The sequence below is a fragment of the Heliconius melpomene genome, chromosome 11 (assembly GCF_056956725.1).
Source record: "Heliconius melpomene rosina isolate 202511_hmr_F chromosome 11, ASM5695672v1, whole genome shotgun sequence".
NCBI classification, from domain to species: domain Eukaryota; kingdom Metazoa; phylum Arthropoda; class Insecta; order Lepidoptera; family Nymphalidae; genus Heliconius; species Heliconius melpomene.
The window spans coordinates 11,066,585-11,086,697 of NC_140399.1; the positions used below are offsets into that span (position 1 = coordinate 11,066,585).

The 20,113-nt window shown below is 31.2% G+C and overlaps 1 protein-coding gene and 1 long non-coding RNA gene across 2 annotated transcripts in view; both read left to right on the forward strand.

Moving 5' to 3' along the window:
* Nucleotides 1–6,508: 6,508 nt before the first annotated feature.
* Nucleotides 6,509–7,329, forward strand: LOC146534893 (uncharacterized). The gene is made up of 2 exons (XR_014878466.1): nt 6,509–6,981; nt 7,014–7,329. It is a non-coding gene; the product is annotated as an uncharacterized LOC146534893 (long non-coding RNA).
* A 2,312-nt stretch (nt 7,330–9,641) lies between these two features.
* The window catches only part of ogre (optic ganglion reduced), a 51,903-nt gene continuing 41,431 nt past the window's right edge, over nt 9,642–20,113 (forward strand). The window contains exon 1 of the mRNA XM_085193621.1: nt 9,642–9,937. The gene's annotated coding sequence lies outside the window, so the exon portion shown is untranslated. The remainder of the gene's footprint in view (nt 9,938–20,113) is intronic.

Genomic DNA, 20,113 nt, shown 5'->3' on the forward strand with positions numbered 1-20,113 from the left:
TATACGGTTTTTAAATTAAAGCTCCTGTATTTTTAGCAGGCATAGCTATAGATTCCATGATTTAAAAAACATTATTGTAGTGGTTTTTCTAGATTAACACTTAATTTTTTATTTTAATTTTAATTTTTTTAATTTAATTTTTATTTAAGGTATTTATGCCTATCGTTTTATTCTTTTTTTATTTACAGATAAAGGACTATTAGTAAACAAAATTGACAGTTATATATAACAATTTACGAGCCTGTCCTGCATGTAATTGAAATAAACATTCCTTGGCACAGCTCTACGACATATAGTGCAATACAGACTACAGAGTAACTTCTTTAGTCGCCACATAAAATAGATTAAAGAATATATCGATGCGACGTTGATGGGACACCAATTGTGATGATTGCAATTGTTTGGCAATTACACCAATTATCCTTTTAGTAAGGATTTATGTACTATTTTGTATTTTTGTTTTAAAAGTATTTATATATTAATCTCATAGTACATACTTTTATTTATTTACCATTCTATAATATAATCTTCTGTCGTATCCAGGCAGGATTCCCCGGCTTACCCTATTCTTCTTGGCTTCCTCTGTTATGAAGACGCCCCGTTCCCCAATTTCCATATTAATATCGCTTCTTATTTCGATAGAAAAATGGACAAATGAAATAAGTCCTTCCTCCAAGTGAGAATCGAACTCATAAGCGTCGTAGTTCTTATGATGGGGTGCTGAGCCACGCCATCCTGAATAATTTCTCATGAGGTATACTTTTTTGATTCGTATTTCCGGTTCGGCTTTTTAAAACATTAGGTACAGCTTTCTATTATGCCTAATTATTACATACATTTTTTTCGTTCAGAAAGTAAAAGAAACTGAAATTAAATTTCAAATATACGAGTATAATATCTATTCATTTTAATTTTCACATAAGTAATTGTTCTCACTATTCAGTTTCGGGTAGGCCGAAACGTTCGGCTAAAACCATCTATGTATAGTCATTTTAATAATTCTTTTAATTAAAACACCGCTATCGTACTTATCTTCATGTTTTTTTACATAGAAGTTGACAGGCATAGTGACATTGGTCGATAGCGCATGACTGATCTATTAGGAATTATAATATCTTTGTAGCTGTACGCTCTATCCTGTATATAGCAGAGATTAATAAATAATAAATAATAATAAATTCTTTATTTGGAACTAAAAATAATTCTGCCTAAGTAACGAGAATAGAGGTCGTCGTGGCGCAGGGACAGCAGCGTGTGACTGTAAGTGTAACACGACGGCTGTGGGTTCGACTTCCACTATAGGGAATGAATTATTATTTATTAATGTTTGCTTTGGTACCGAGGCAAAAGCGTGGCGTTCCACTCTTTACGAAATTCCTCGAAAATTCGGCGGAAAGTGGGGAACATAGTGTCTTAACACTAGGTTCCCTCTACGTACCCTGCTATATGCGCCATACAGCGTTAGCGTTACAGTCACCCCTTGTGCCCCCCCGAAACGACGGCCTCATATAATTTTATATATCTCGTTGGATATTTTAAGGTTTTTGTAGGCAGAGAAAACATAGTGTTAAAAAAATCAGACACAATAAATTATAAAAACATAACATGTATCTAATTAATATAAGAAATCAAAGTCTTTAATACATCAATAAGCTGTTTCACGATCAGTGATATAATTCATCTCGTAAGCGGGTTTACTCGCGAGTGTTGACCCTGCATACATATGGCCGGCGGCTTCGGGACGCGGTCACCTATTTATTATGTAATATATATTTTTAAAAATAGTTTTGGTGTGTTTGTTGTTTTTGTCTCCTTATAATTTCTTTTTTGTAATCGGTGTTTTCGTCTTACTCAAATGTTCTTGTTGAAATAAGTTTTTTGTGTTACCTAAGGTATGTAAGGATGACAATGTCTTTTATGTAAATGTAATATTCATTTTTAAATGTAATTAATTGCATTGTCATTGTAACTTGTATATTGATATAGAAGATTTTTCCTCTTTACAAAGAAACTTCTTTTTATATTATTACTAGTGGACCCGGACGCGGCTACGCCTGCTTCAACTATAAGAATATTTATTAAATATATTCATTAAATTATTTTCAATTTTCAATAGAATTAGTAAGAAAATACAGGGTGAGTCATATTGAACTTTCCGATTTCAATAAGGTGTGTATTAAAAACAAAGCGACATGCAGTAAAAATTATTTTATTGTTTGAAAGCACATAACATGCAGTTTTAATTTAGTTGGTTTTAAAAATGATATCCTGTAAATGTCTACCTCCATTGACCACACACTGCTGAAGCCTTTCCCGGAAGTTGTCCATTACTCGTCGAGTCATATTCAGCGGAATAGCATTGATTTCTTCCGTGATTGCAGCCTTCAGTTCATCGATGGTTCGGGGACGATGCGTGTACACCTTTTCCTTCAGGTAACCCCAGAGAAAGAAATCCCAGGGGGTTAAATCAGGTGATCTCGGCGGCCACCCAACGTCACCTCGTGCGGGGGATCTGCTGAATGTCGCGGCATAAATTTGTTCGTGTGTCTAAGTCTCTAACTGTTAATTCTTGCACTACCTGAATCTTGTATGGGTGAAATTTAAGGTCTCTATGCAGTATTCTGCGGACACTACTGAAAGATAATCCTAGTGAAGCGGCATGTTTCCGAACAGAACGCCGAGGGGATTGTTGAATTGAAGCCCGCACTCTATCCACGTTTTCCGCTGACGTTGACGTCCTAATTCGGCCTTGTGGTCTTGTTTTTAATGCTGATGATGTTGCTCTAAAATTTGATACCCAATTTCTGATTGTTGGTCCAGTGGGAATGGGATCACGTCGACCAATAGCAAAATGTAAACGGAACGCACGCTGTGTTGTGATCACGGAGCCGCCATTTTTAATAAACTCTTCAACTACGAACGCACGATGTTGTCCCGACCAAGCCATTGCTCACACTAAAACTGCATGTCATGGCGCGTCTAATGACACCATCCCCACCCTTCTACTCCTTCCCTTCTTCGTGCAACGTCCTTCCAAAACCGGAAAGTTCAATATGACTCACCCTGTATAAGCTTAAATAGTCAAAAAGAATAATAAGTAGATACACATTATTAGAAAAAAATATCTGAGTTATTGAAATTAACCAACAAAAGGATTAAAAGTAACTAAAGGATAGATATTCTTAATATTAGAAAAAGTACCTAAAGTTTTCCGTGCGTGCGTACATAGATATCGACTCTACGAAATAACTAAACATTTCTCTCTATTAAGCAGGATAATTTTAGCGGGCAATATCAAATAAAATAAGAAGAGAACCAAAGTGTAGCTTAAATTAATTATAAACAGCAAATAATTACATAAACATTTACAATAGTTCGAAAATGTATGAAAATTTATAAAACCGTCAACGTCATCTGCCCGTTCGCGTCGGTCATACTGTGCCGCCCGTAGGCTAGCTCATTTGGAATCAGTGACATCTCCTTAATTATTTATTAGAATGTTATACAGTAAACTATAATTTCAATCTAGATAAAATGTTAATAGTGACTATTATATTTATTTTCATAAGGATGAATATCAAAATGTCGCGGTAACGGTTGCGTAGCGACGCGACGGTTGTTATTAACATGGCAGAATAAATTGCATGTCAAATTAGAAAGTACTTTAAAATATATTAGTATATATGTGTAATGTAATGTTATATAGCCTATAGCACTTCTGAAGAATGCAGCTTTCATACAAAACAAAAACAATGTAAATCGGACCAGTAGATCCAGAGATCTTAGCGTTCAAACAAACAAACAAACAAACAAACAAACAAACAAACAAACAAACAAACAAACAAACAAACAAACAAACTCTTCCGCTTTATTATATTAGTATAGATAGTATATAGTATAGTATAGATATCTTTTTTTATAGGTACCTATCGTTTTCCTTCTTTATAGGTACTATATTGATTCCTTTAAGGTTAAAAAACCAGTCAAATGTGAGTTGGATTCTCATACTCATACCAAGTTTCGCACTCATTTCAAAGTTCTATGCCAACGGTAAATACAGTTTAATAAAAATTTTGAATAAAAAATTATACATTTATTTTGTATGAAATTAACTATAATAATAAGTTTGATTACAAGCACATATAACAACATCACAAACTTATTATTTCAGAGTTTGAACTTTCTTTATCCTTAACATCTTTTGGTTACGTTGACTTAGAAGCATAATTTTTTCTGTTTCCCAATTCCCGCCTAATTTTTGACACATTGCGTGTTAAAAGGTAGGACTCAATGCTTTGTTTTGTTTTTTCACCGTAGCGAGAACATTAATATAATTTATTCCCCCGAATGAGAATCGAACTGCGTTAATAGTCAGACAGCCAATAATTATAAAATTGTATATTAAGTAGAAAATTTTGTGTTATTAAAGTTGTGTTGTATTGTACTTAAAATGGCTATAACTTTATAAACCTAATATTCTTACATTACACACTAAAAGAATATATTATTAGTTAAATATTATAAAGTTATATTTAAAAAAAAGTGGCACCTAGAAATCTCCCGAAGCCTCCGAACGTACATACCTGGAATTTCGGCCTCACAGGTAGCAGACTGGTTGTTACTTGTTACCAAAATTATATGCAATAAGCTGTCTTGAGTTCTTATGTAATTTGACTTTTTTATTTAACTAAATATTGCTTATGCTATCGTGCTTATTAATTGTTGGTTTCATTTGTAAAATAAATTAAATATAATCTATATATATAAAAGGACTTGTCCTCACTGACTGAGGTAAGACGCACGCACAGCCGTAACCGCTGTGCGTAGAAACGTGGAATTTGGACAAAAGTTTACTTTTGTAATCTGGACATCCACTAAGAAGGGATTTTGAAAAATGTTAACCCTAAAGGGGTGAAATAGGGGTTTAAAATTTATATGGAAAAAAAATTATATCGGCACCGATTTTTATAAAATTTGAAATTTAGATTTTTAAAACTATTTAATTGAACACGTGTTTCATCGTTTTCTAGAATTCTTCCCCTAAGGGTGCAAATAAGGGGTTGAGTGTTTGTATAGAATTTTTTATAAATCGGCACCAATTTTTATAAAATTTGAAATTCAGATTCTTAAAAGTATTTAATTGAACACATGTTTGATGGTTTTCTAGAATTCTTCCCCTAAGGGTGCAAATAAGGGGTTGAAAGTTTGTATGGAAAAATCTTTAAAACGCCACCGATTATTATATATTTTTTAATTTAGACTCTTAAAAATATTTAATTGAACATGTGTTTCATGGTTTTCTAGAATTCACCCCCTAAGGGTGCAAATAAGGGGTTGAAAATTTGTATGAAAAAATCTTTAAATCGCCACCGATTTTTATAAAATTTGAAATTTAGACTCTTAAAAATATTTCATTGAACACATGTTTCGTGGTTTATTAGAATTCACCCCTAAATAAGTAAGCGAAGCTGCGCGCGTCCGCTTGTATAATATAAATTAATTAAATTTGAGGCCATTGTGGCGCAAGATCACAAGTGTGTTTGTTCGTTGCGATTGTTGTGGGTTCGATTTCCACTCGGTGCATTGATATATTTATTATTTTTTTATGTGAGATGTGATGTGAAGCTAAAAAAATTAACTAATTTAAAAAAAATTAACTAATTTTTAATGAACTCATTAAAGAACATCAATGATGAACTAATTTCAAATCAAAACGATCAATGTATTATTTGTAAATATCTTCTTCTTCGTCTTCTTGTTCGCTAAAAAAGCTAGTACTTAGCTATATAAGCAAGTGCCTACTTATCTATATATAGAGTCGAATAATATAGTGACGAAGATTGAAATAATTTGAATTACATGAATTAAAATAACGGAACAAGAATAGTTGTCTTTTCATAATACACGACATTTTATTAACCGACTTCTGTAAGAAAAGGAGGTTATCAATTCGACTGTTTTTTTTTTTTTTTTTTTTTTTATGTTTGTTACCTCATAACTTTTAACTGGGTGGACCGATTTTGATAATTTTTTTTTATTTGAAAGGTATAGCTTCCCGAATGGTCCCATTTTTTTTTGGTCCATGTCTGACAATGGTATCCATGAGAAAATCACATAAGTCTTAAATTTGCATTATGCATGTGCGCGACTAATAGCCGAATAACTCAATGTCGCGCCAACCGATTTTGATGATTCTTTTTTATTTGAAAGGATATACTTCAAGGATAATTTGGTGAAAGTTTGGTTAGGTTTCGATTATGGAATCCGGAGAAAATTGAGAAAGTTTGTTTTTTTGGTCAAAAATTAATTATACTGTAATAGTTACAAGCAAAAACTTTTTAAATTGATGTCAGAAGTGAGATTCCTGATCGTTGCATTTCTTTTCAACCAATCTCAAAAAAGAGGATGTTCTCATTTTCAACCAACTTCAAAAAAGGGAGATTCCGAATTCACCCGAATACTTTTTATGTTTGTTCTTGTCAATATACCAAAATGTAACTTTGCACAAAAATAATAGCTAAGGTAAATGTACGGGAGTTCGGCAGTTTAAGGCTCTCATAACTTTAAACTATTGTAAATACATTATTAAAGGTTATATGAATTTGCAAATTTTAGTGTGATCAAAGTGGGTCTTTTGGCAGTAATTTAATGTGTGAATTATGCGGTTTAACTTAACCTTAATTTTTATATTAATTTATTTGTGGACCTCTAATTTGAACCCTACTTCGTGATAAAATTTAGCTCTGTTTCTAACTTCGTGAGTTTGTGTCCCCTATTTCGGGTCACAAGTTTTTACCTCGCGAGTGAGGTTTTATAATAAAAAAAATTAACACCTTTATTGGTTTGGATTGTAAAGAATTTGTAAATAAAAAAAAATAGGTAGATCAGCTTAACGACATTAAAACTTTCATAAAAAAAAATCAAATCAAATTAAATCATCTTCACGCTGTATCCCGCACACAGCAGGATAGGCCTAGGTAGGTAGGTAGGAAGATAGGTAGGTAGGTAGATAGGTAGGTAGGTAGATAGGTAGGTAGGTAGATAGGTAGGAACCTAGTGTTTTTAAAACACTCCGTTCCCCACTTTCTGCGGAATTCCGGAGTCACAGCATATTAAGTGGCACAACTCAACGCCGTGTTTTGCCTGAAATATAAATTTAAATAAATATTTTCTATTTTCTATACTATTCCTATTTTCATCTCCTGGAGTGGGGATCGAACCCACAACCAGTCGGTTTTACAGTCACACTTTGTACTCCTGCGCCACGAGTAGCCCCAACTTTTATAATTTACAAATTATATAAGCTCAGTTTTAAAAAAACTACATTTTTGAACGTTTATATATTTTTTTTATAAAAAATATATAAAAAAACTCAAAATTCAAGTTAAATGTTTTGAAGCTAGGTATGCCAGTTTATAGAACTATATATTTTCGCAACCAGTTTGTACGGCGTTTTGTGTTTAGTAGGTATATATTATATTCCTGAAAAATTCTTGAAAAAATAAAAAGATCTTTATTTAGACTTATAACAAGATAAACACTATTAACAAAGACAAAGAAGTCAATGTGCTGATTTTACGTAGATTTATTTGTCACGAAGTTAGAGAAAATAATGAAATGTAGGGGATCTTATTTCGTGTTACTGATTTTAGTAACTTCCGCAGTTCTGTTTATTCAGTATTTTTTACATTATGTAAAGTAATCATTAACAACCACGTATATTCGATAAAATACACAAAAATAAATTATAAAGGTTGATTAAAAAATAAAATTACATTGGCAGTACCTATACGAATTTAGCTTAAAATTACCAATTCAGGTTACCTTTAAAATAGTAATATAGAAATTTAAGTGGACAAAACATATACCGAATTTCGATCACGAGAAACTTTAATAAATACAGTAACTGATTTTAAGCTTTAAATTTAAATTATCTTAGTTATAACATAAATATAAATTTATTAAAAAGTATCTAAGATTTCCCTAATTCGGTAGTAACACGAAATAGCGGACACTTGATAAATAAAATGTCTGCTATTTCGTGAATCGATTTATTGCAATTTTAAAAGAATTTTATGCTTCCATCTATTTTTTTTTTCAATAAAATGTTTAATTATAGAATACAAAAAAGCATATATTCAATGTTTTATTCGAATAACTTACCTTTGTCTTTCTACAACCTTAAGAAATTCTTACCCTAGTCTTACGGTCGCAAGCATCGCAGACACGTTACAATGCAGTTAGTAGCCAACTCTGCGTTTAAAATGTCGCTATACGCTCAATTTTATCATTAAAATATTGTTACTTAGTTTTTAGACAGTTGAAAGTATAAAGATTATATACCAATATATAGTTTCCGTAAATAATACTTAAATTGCTTATTATTTTTGCCAGAAGCAAAACTCACGAAACCACGTACTATCACGAAGTTACCGTCACTTACCTTAATTAAATGAAGTTTTACATAGAACAATCACAACCACTCGTTGACAACCACTACCACCACCATCACCACTCGTTCAAGAAGCATCTTTTTAAGATCTACCCATCACTAAAAATCGTAAAATAAATTAATTTTTAACAAAAACAAAAACCGACTTCTAACAACGAACTAAAAAGTGAAAAATAATTATATAAAGATTTTATAATTTTGAAGTCGTTGTCAAACTAATGCTACAACACCTTTACTACAATATTTAATTACTAAGCCTGTTTGTTTTACTTGGCACCGACTTCAAAATTATAAAATCTTTATATAATTATTTTTCACTTTTTAGTTCGTTGTTAGAAGTCGGTTTTTGTTTTTGTTATTTATAATATATGTTTTTCTACAGCCTACATTAGCTTTTGGAAATATATGCGTTATAATAATATAATGAGGCGTTGAGTTCCGCTTCTCAACACTCAATTCCTCCAAAATTCGACGGAAAGAGAAGAACGGAATATCTTAACATTAGGTTCCCTCTGTCTATTCTGCTGTGTGTAGGAGCTCAAATAAATAATAATAATAAAATAACAAATGCTAACCAAAGTTTTTCAATTGTCATGATCATTTTTTTTAATACATATCGAGAAGAGAATCTCTTTAAGCGTTTGAATTATTTCATTAGAAATATAATAAAAAATAGAATCAGATCTGTGTACTTTTCTACTTATAAATAACCTTTAAGTAAATTATAAAACAAAAACCTTTGTTTCTTATATAGCTTTATAATACGATCATTGTAATAATAATAATAATGCAAGTTAATAATTACACGTGTAGTAATATAATATTAAATTCGTTATATTTATAGATATTAGTGCTGAGACTTACTAATAAGAATATTACATTGTTTATTTTTATTTATTAGTATTAAAATCCAACATCTTCCTTATTATTAATAAGTATATAAATATAAATAAATTTTAGCATAATATTTTTTTGTATTTAATTTGACAAATGAATCTTCGAAAAAGAACTTTTTATTACGTATAATGAGTCGTTTCTGTTGAAAATGGCAACACTAAATTTAAAATGGCGGCAGCGCGCCATTGTCATTTAGAGCACTCATTGATTATGTTGTCTCGTTCTGTCATAAGGTAAAATAATATTGCCATCCCTTTCGTTCGTGATGGACAGATGTGCCGGCAATGTAATGGCATTATAATGTGTATCTGTGGAAAAACAAAATAAATTGTCGAGAGTACAGAACAGCCGTGTGTTGAATTTTTTTTAGTTGAATTTCTCGTAAATGCATTTTTTATCATAACTTTACGGTGTAATTATCATTAAAACGCCGAATTATTTAATTTATCAAGTTTAAGTAGAACAATTATAATTTATGTGCGACGTAATAAAGAGCGAAAATTATGAGTATATATTTCTTAATTCAGTAACTCATTTTGTGTTGATTTCGGTAAATCGTGTTAAAAAATCGAGGAAATACAGCTGTTGGTGAGTAAATAATCAACTATTATGAATAAGAAAATGGTGAAAGAAAATAATATATACGTACTTTTTATTTATAATATTATTTACGCATGTACCTTAAATAATGAGATTGTTATTTTCTTTATTATTATTTACCATTGCTTATAAAAATTATGTTATGCCATCGTTATTCATAAATACAGTTGTTATGTTACATTTCAGCAAAATTGTAAACAAGATGAGTCAATTATTTTACTTTATTCCCTATATTATATTTATTACGTATATTAAAAATTAATATATAATAATAATGCATATAATATGTATTTCTTATTTGGAATTTCATTACTGTTTATAAATTTATTAATATTGTAAAGTACATACAAACAATTACCACTTAATTATTATTTTGTTGCACCAAATAAATAGTTAAACATAATTTACTACTTATTTAAAATAAAAATTGGTCAACTTTTCTATGAAATAAGAAATTGAGAGCACAGAGGCTTATAGTTGTACCTGTTTTAGATTTGCTACTTTCACTTCAAAAGAAGCTGTTTAAACTTTAATTTAGAATGCACCATGCTTACTTAAAACACACTTATGTAAAAATATATTTTAATTTTATAAGTAATCATTCTTTATCAATTTTCAACAATTGTATTGTAAGTATTGTAATGTTTAGAAAATGTTTTAAATATATGAATGTGTATAATAATATGCAATGAAAACTATTTTCTGAAGAACATTATATAATAATATTAGTATTAAAATTACATTGTTGTAATTTTAACATTATAACAAATTATAATTATAAGCAATCAGTAAATTAAGACCGATCTCATGCTTTATTATATGTTTTTTATCACTGTAGGTTTAAAATATAAGAGACCTATAGAAACAGAAGCAAGAGGTATTATCTCTACACTGAGCTCCTCACAGCATCCATGATATGCAAGGGGGTTTTTCTGGATTCATTATACATGTAATAATTATTTTGCATCTTTGGCTCATATTTATTGATCACTCTTAAATCTGAGTATACTCTTGATATGCTGTTTGCATTCACATATATTTAATTTTTCAACAAAAACGGCATCTCAACATTGACAGGTTTATGAATATGGGTATTACACTTATAATATAAGGTATACTTTCTTGTTCTGAATTGAAATACTTTCTGTTTCTGAAACGGAATTCAGTAAGAGAATGAATCATTGATTGACATTGTTTTTATCACTTCAATATTTACAAACATATTAGTTAACACAATCTGTATATAATACATCATTACAATGAGTTGGCAAAGGCAAAGAAAATCCTGTACATCTCAGTTCTCTGCTTTCTGTCTGTTGACAGTCATCTTATCACACATCATGAACTTATTGTTTTAATAATTGTTTGGATGTACAGTTATTTGTATATTCTTAAATTTCATACAAAATATCTCAATACTGATAATTCATTAGATTTGTTTATTTATGCTTGAAAACAAAAGAACATACAAAAAGAAGAACACAAAGAAGTTGTAACCTATTTAGTTATAAACTATTCTGCAATGAAATCTAACCTATGTTATTTTTCCAGTTGTCAGTTTGTTTCCAGTTTTTCTCAACAGAGCTGCCTTCAGCTTTGTATTATCTTGATCGTTGAAATTTAATTAAACAATATTTTTAATTGAAAATAAAATAAAATACGATATTGTACTTTATAATAATATTCAATATTTTAAACTGAAGATGATATTCATATCTGCACCCATAGTTATAACAAACTAAAAAAGAACACAAATAAATCAGTGGTCTGTTTTATCTACTTTAAAACACCACGCACGCCACGAAAATTACTATAAGAACATTCCATTAAAACACAACCAACATTCTCTGGTCTCTCAAAACGTGGATAGATTAGAAGAATTCTTAGTACATATAATAGCCAACGAGTTGTGGCCTCCCTTGGTCGAAGTTAGCTTTAGATAGCTGCGCAGATTTTGTTTAGGACTTTGCCTTTTTATTTTATTCTTGAATATATAATTCGTAAAATTCAAAATACTTTGAAAACTTCAAGACCGCCACAACATATCGGGCCGCACTGTACTTTAAAGGTTGTTCGTGTATTGGTCGTTGGTCTAGTTGTCATAAATCAAATGGGTACCGCCTCTCCCGATCTACCATTAAAGGTGATTAAAGCGAGAGCAGGATGGACCAAATTATACGCTTTGCCCGCGGTTTTGACTAGAAACACGCGGTCCCTGACCTAATGGGTTACGCACGTGCTTAGTTGGTTATATCTGAGGTTTAAATTTATATTCAGTTTATTAGTAATTTTTGTATAAATATAATATGTTGTTTTTATTAAATAACGTCTCTTTTAGTGAAAATTTTTATAGAAGTGTCATTACATATTATGGTTTTTTTGTTACCCAATAGACTTACGAAATGCGGCGTTATGTTTCGTCACATATACCGTAGTGCTTAGAATTCGGGTTAAAAGCGGAATAACGAGTGTTTTTACACTAAACAAGAAAAAAATACAAAATACTTTTTGTTTGAGAATTATTGCGAATTAATACGAAATAAATTGTATGGTACGTGGGACGTGGTTTGTTTATACCTACATATATAAAATATATTAATCAAAGAAATAAAGTCAGACACATATTCATTAAACATTAAGTAGTGTATTTGTAAGTGATATATTGTAGATCGCGCAATAGAGCGGTAGGGAATGAATTCTTTTTCACCTTCTATCAGTATGTTCAGGTGTGAAAACTATAGATGACTATTAATATTGAAATCTCTACTTTTTAATGGAGAAATAATAATTATTTTATTAGATTAAGGAGAGATTATTGCCATAGTAATGATGTACACAGTTTGCATTTTATTTTTAGGGTTATGTACACAAAGGGTAAAACGGAACCTCATTATTGAGACTCCGCTGTCCGTTTGTTTTTTTGTCATTATTCAATCTCATGAACCATGATATTTACACCGTAGAAATTTTCACATCCATACTAAAACGTCGAATAAAAATAACGTAATTTTTTCACGTGTTTGTAGATAATATGACGGAACCTTTCGTGCGCGAATCCGACTCGCTGTAAGCCCGGGGAAATTTATTATTTCATTGTCTTGCTCTGGCAGGATAAAGCGAAGTATCTTATATGCAGGATGCAGTGTGAAGAAGATGGTACATGAAGAGAGATTTAAGATGATGAAATAAGAGATACGATCAGTAACGTAACGCAGTTTAATGTGTAAGTGAATCTTACGTTGACGGTTGATCAGTCTTACTTGTAACCTGATACAACACACACCTGCCAGTCGCTCGCCTTGACCGCGAGGGGGACTCGTTTTATCCTGACGTTTATGTTTCTACTAGTGTAGGAGAATACATAGGTATTTTTTGTCAAAAGGTATTTTTTTTCTTCAGCTTCACGCTATATCTCGCATATAGTAAGTAGGGTAGGCAGAGAGAATCTAGTGTTAAGGAGGAACTTATCGAGGAATTACGAAATTATATAAAAGGAAGGACTGTCCTAGCACATGGGGGCACAAGCAGTGCTCCAAGCGATTCAGATAAATGGTCTTGAACGGACACTAAAGGGACCATATGCCTAAGGATTCCATTTTTGTCTTTTGACGTACGGATCCCTAAATACTAAGTTAAAAGTTACACTCAAACAATTTGAAGTTCTCAGGCGTCAATTCTGAACATCACATGCCAATTGTAAATCGCGCCTGTTATTATCATCAGAGCCGAGGTTTGTTTTGTGTTCTCATAAATATTAACGCATTTACATTAGCGATGACATAATAACCTTAAAATTAGAATTGCTTGGCTTTTGTAAATATTTAACTCTAATTACAAAAGTACTATTCATTTGAATAAAATGTTATTCCATAAATTAAGAACTAAATATATGAAGCTTGACATAAGATAAAATGTTGTTGGTGTATTGTTCATACAAAAAATAATTTTATCAGTAATAAAAAAAATGGAATAGATTTAGATGATAGAGAGCGCGGCGTTGAGTTCTGAAACTCAACATGCAATGCCTCCGGAATTTGGTGGGGTAGGAAAAGTTAAGGTTCCTAGGTTTCTTTTAGCACCTACCCTGCCTGCTATGTCCGAGATACAGCGTGAAGTTAAAAAAGAATTGAAAAAGTCCAAACAAATATAATTTAATATCAAATTCATAAGTATAAGTCATTATCTTAACTCAATCGTGTAGCCTCTTAATTAAAGATTTTTAATTCAAGTTTTTTAAATAAAAGTTTAAAAAATGCAATCTTAAAGTCACATTTTATTATTTACGAGCTTATGATTTAATAGATAAAAGGTCTATTTCATTCTTTAATAGTTATTGTCAAAAAAATTCGTCATAATTAATCGAAGTATAGAGTAGTATAAAGTATTGTCTTGCTGGTACATTTGATGTTTTTTTATATATTCTAGAAAAATATTTTATTTGCTTATTTCATAGCAATCCTACGCGATACTTTTAGCATACTAACAGTGTAGTCTTTATGCAATATTTTTTTTTTTATAAAAATCGAAAGAAAAACTTTGTGTGATATTCTCCATTGAGTGGAGACCTCGTTTCATATTCATCAGATTTTTCAAAGGCACTCTTGACCCAGAATCGTGTTTTTTATTTTACAAATTGTTACATACTTGGGAAAATAAAATGTGGCAATGTCTCGGTGTCTCTATTCGAGCGGAAAACGGAGAACTTAGTGTCGTGGCACTACATTCTATTTTCCTTTTTAAATGATAAAAATTTCTGCCTTCTTCGTATCCACGAATGAGTTTACGAGTATGTCCATTTTACTATTAACGGCGAGGCGTAACGAAACAAAATGTAGTGGCCGTCACTTATCTTGGCTTAGACTTATAATTAAAATCTTAAGGAAGAAAGATATTGAGGCAAGTTGTGTGGCTGGTTGTGGATTTGATCCCCGCTCAAGAATAAAGAATAAGGAAAGAAATATTTATTTACATTTAGGTATATTTCCATTTCTTCGCTCTGGTGTCAAGGCAAAGCGCGGCGTTGAGTTCTGCCACTCAACACGCAATGCCTCCAGAATTCGGCGGAAAGTGGGGAACGGAGTGTCTTAACACTGGGTTCTCTATGCCTACCCGGCTGTGTGCGGGATACAGCGTGAAGCTGATTAATTTATTTTATTTTTAACTCTTAACATGATAGAAATTATATTTGTATGTGAGCTCATATATATAGTAATGTTTTTATTATATTTTTTTCTTGTTTGCTTCTGCGGTTCTTTATAGGTATGTAATATATTTAAACAATACTAAGCTAAAGAGATAATCCTGTTTGACGTCGTGAAGGATGGTTTCCTTTGAATAAACCCCATTCTTTTATTGAATTAATTATTTATATAAGTTTTCCTTTACAAATATGTATGTATGTGTATCAAGTAAACTTGTTTCTATAGTGGATTGCGGTAAATCGGATGACGTTGAAAAACGTTTTTTACAAGATTATATTTGACTTGCCAGTTGCCATGCCAGGATGTGTCTTCCTACCTGATATCGAGTCCGCTTGAGCTTAAATTTGGATGACAATGAAATTACTTATAGATAATATTATTCATCCAAAAATTACATACTGTTAATCCAAAATGGCCGCCGTAACAAAATGGTGAATTACAAATTTTTCCACAACCCAACATGTGGGTATCATATGAAAGGGCTAGAATTAAAAAACCCAACCCAACCCTTGGCCTTACGCCAAGCAAAAAATCGGATCGGTAAGTGTGGCGTAGGGCGCCCTTCAGCTCGATGGACCGACGACCTGAAGAAAGTTGCTGGCTTCGACTGGATGCGGAAGGCGGTCGATCGGGAGCTCGGAGAGGTCTACGTCCAGCAGTGGACCCGAATAGGCTGAGTTGATTGATTGAAGCAAAAAATAAAAGCTGTTCTAAATTAGGTATATTATATTTAGATGGATCAGAAATTTCAGTTAAATTGGGGTAGGTTAATTTAGTACACTGCTATATGAAAAAAGAATACAACTTGATAAAAAAACTAAAACAAAATTAAATTGTACAGTAGTTATATTAGTGATGCATGTTCCAAACGCTGTATTATAGCTGAATGAAAGCGACAATGGTTGACCAAATTGATGATGTCAATTGGTAGTGACATTACAATTGGAGAATTCGGGTCGACATCGCCAGTAGCCGGTAGATGTATCGGTATTTAATGGAGAAGAATATTAAAATTTGTTTTTTTTATACATGTAATTGTGCTAATAATGGTGTTTGACTTTAAATATCTGTTTTTTTATTATTGCACCCTGTGAACCGCATTGGGGACCGCTTACTTACTCTTGTAAATTATTTATTATCTATACATTTACGAAGACGAAAGGTGGTGTTGAGTTGCATTATTAACTACGCAGTGTAAGTAACAACACAGTTTTACTACATTCTCTCGTTAAACGATAAATAATAAAAAACTATCAATATACAAACAAAACTATATACAGTTATATTATTATTAAAATTAAAAACAGCAATTAAATATATCATACGATATAATATAATACAATTCTTTTTGTTTGGGAACACTTTTTATCTCAATGTCGTTCTATTGTCAATGAAAATTAATTCATTAATGTTAATTTAAGTTGTTAAATTAATTTAAATGTTTTCCGCATACACTTGCTGTGCTTTTATATTTATATATAGCATGTGATTATTGACCTCGGTGCGTCACCTAGACGAGGAAATACCGCCTTGGTATATCTATATACATAAATACGATAGGAACAGCTGATTTGCACGCTGTATCTCGCATATGGATAGGCAGAGGGAACCTGCGCGTGTGAAGCTAAAAAAAGGTTTATTTAAAGTGCCTACAGTCATTAAACGGGAACCCAATTAGTTTCCAATGCGTCATTTAGTGTAGGATAACAATAATCTTTGAATAAATGCTTGTAAATTAATTTGCTCTTAACTTAATTCTATTGTTCTATATTTCAAGGAGATTTCGCGGAAAATATCATATTTAAATTTTCTCAATTGTAACGTTTTCCTATTATTTTTATTAAAAAAAAACCATGATTTATATTTCGTTGCTACTTATTGTTTTAATTGTAAAATCAAATAAATTAATTAACATTTCTCTAGCCGGTTACGAAGTTATTAAACTTGTTAATACAAGTTTAATAAATAAATGAAGAGTTTCTAGGAATTTTATTTTTTCAAGATTGTTCGATCGATCTATATATTTATGTTTCTCTTTTTGGCCAAATTTATAGTAAGTAGATATTTAAAATAGGATTATTTTTTACCTATGAAGAGTGTGATTGGTATACATTTATATAATAATGTTGCTATATTATTTTAAAATATCTAAAACGACCATCTAAAGTGTTGCCCTACGTGGTCCAATGGATTGATAACTAACGCCCGTGTTTATAAACCGCACTCAACTCTGAGATCGATCTTGAAATATTGTTTTCATTCATAGATTATAATTTATAAACGAAAACACAATTAATTATTTTTATCTTCTCCCTCTGGTAAAAAAACGTGCGACGCGACGTTGAGTTTTTCTATCAGAGGATCAAATCTTTCACTTTGTCGTCTAGAAATCAAAATTAAATATTTTTTTATATTACTACTTTTTAAAGCTACGTTTTAATAAATTTCTGTCGAGTACTTTCTCAATATAGCAATGTCGATTGATAAAAACGGTCTTTGACTGGATACCGTTACTCGGTCAGATATCTTAGTAAAAACTTGTTTTAAAGGGAAAAAATATCGAAAATTGCTCTGAATTTAACTACTATTTCATTTTACCAACCGTTAACGAAGTGAATAGTCATAAAAATTTTGATAGAAGGGATGTGAACACGATGATTTAGGGTTCAAATCTTTTTTGGGGATATATTAATATTTTAGTTATTGATCTATTTAGGTTATGTTAGCTCCGCTGCTTCGCAAAACACAATAACTCTAAATAAGTGAGCGGAATGTGGAATGAATAATCACTCGGTTCTCTGTATCTATCTGACGGGAGAATATTAAATTTTCTCACACATGTTACACAATAGATTACGCAAGAATGTCTTGTCTAATGTCTTTATTTTTTTAGCTTTACGGTGTATTCCGTAAATAGCAGGGTAGGCAGAGGGAACCTGAGGACCTAGGGTTAAGAAACTCCTTTCCCATTAAGACACTTCCGGTTCCCCCTTTTTTACGACCTTAATTAAGTCTATTGCAATATTCCAAAAAGTGCAAATACGTCTCAGTTGCACCATATGAACGATATCATCTATTACACCTATGACTCAAAACACTTGTCGTTTCTTCCATTAGTAACTAATTTAAATATTTACTTATGTCTGTACTTTATAAAATGTCGTCATCTGAGTCATTTATTTGTTTCCGCAACCCGCTACGTTTGACACATCGATGGTTTTAGATGTCGCGTCTGTGTAACGGTAGAACAAATTTAACCTTCGTAAGTGTTACTAGGTTACAGATTTTTAAGTTTATAATACCAATTTTTTTTCAATTTTATTCAGCTTCCACAATTTACTTATCTATTATTTTTTAACTTCGCGCTGTATATATAGAGGGAATATAAGAACTCAACTCCGCAAACCAAGTTTTTTTTACTAAAGCTCGGGAATGAAGATATTAAATAAATAATTCCTTCGAGTGGAAACTGAACCCACAACTGTTGTTCTCACTGCCAAACAACGTGCCCTTGCGCTACAATCGAAGTTATACTATTACTCCATTCTTGATACTTTTTAAACCGTTACGTACTATATAAAGATTAGAGCTTGCGAACATTTAGTGCGGAATTTTAAATAAATTGATAAAAAAACAATAAAAAACTGCATATATTTTCGCATAATCTATGTACCTACAAATTATATATAAGTGACACTTACGTCACATAAAAGATTATTATAACGAAAGCTCAAGTATATTTTTAAACAAAAAGTAGTTGTTTACAATATACTTGAAGTTATAAACGCTCATATACTGTTCGAAAGGGGTTACCTTATCTCCCTATCTAAGTACGGCGGTAGTACAATCTGTTAGTAAACCATAGACTTTTAAGTGGCGATTTCCTACATCGGGCTTTTCGTTCTATGCCAGAGTTCATACATATATTTTAAAATAAAGTCATGTTAGAATTATAAATTAATTTTTAACAAAAACAAAAACCGACTTCTAACAACGAACTAAAAAGTGAAAAATAATTATATAAAGATTTTGTAATTTTGAAGTCGGTGCCAAGTAAAACAAACAGGCTTAGTTATTAAATATTGTAGTAAGGGTGTTGTAGCATTAGTTTGACACCGACTTCAAAATTACAAAATCTTTATATAATTATTTTTCACTTTTTAGTTCGTTGTTAGAAGTCGGTTTTTGTTTTTGTTAAAAATTAATTTATTTTACGATTTTTAGTGATGGGTAGATCTTAAAATGATGCTTCTTGAACGAGTGGTGATGGTGGTGGTAGTGGTTGTCAACGAGTGGTTGTGATTGTTCTATGTAAAACTTCATTTAATTAGCTATTATTTTTGTGCAAAGGTACATTTTGGTATATTGACAAGAACAAACATAAAAAGTATTCGGGTGAATTCGGAATCTCCATTTTTTGAAGTTGGTTGAAAATGAGAACATCCTCTTTTTTGAGATTGGTTGAAAAGAAATGCAACGATCAGGAATCTCACTTCTGACATCAATTTAAAAAGTTTTTGCTTGTAACTATTACAGTATAATTAATTTTTGACCAAAAAAAACAAACTTTCTCAATTTTCTCCGGATTCCATAATCGAAACCTAACCAAACTTTCACCAAATTATCCTTGAAGTGTATCCTTTCAAATAAAAAAAGAATCATCAAAATCGGTTGGCGCGACATTGAGTTATTCGGCTATTAGTCGCGCACATGCATAATGCAAATTTAAGACTTATGTGATTTTCTCATGGATACCATTGTCAGACATGGACCAAAAAAAAATGGGACCATTCGGGAAGCTATACCTTTCAAATAAAAAAAAAATATCAAAATCGGTCCACCCAGTTAAAAGTTATGAGGTAACAAACATAAAAAAAAAAAATAAAAAAAAAAAAAAATACAGTCGAATTGATAACCTCCTTTTCTTACAGAAGTCGGTTAAAAGAGATGTTATCTCTCTTAA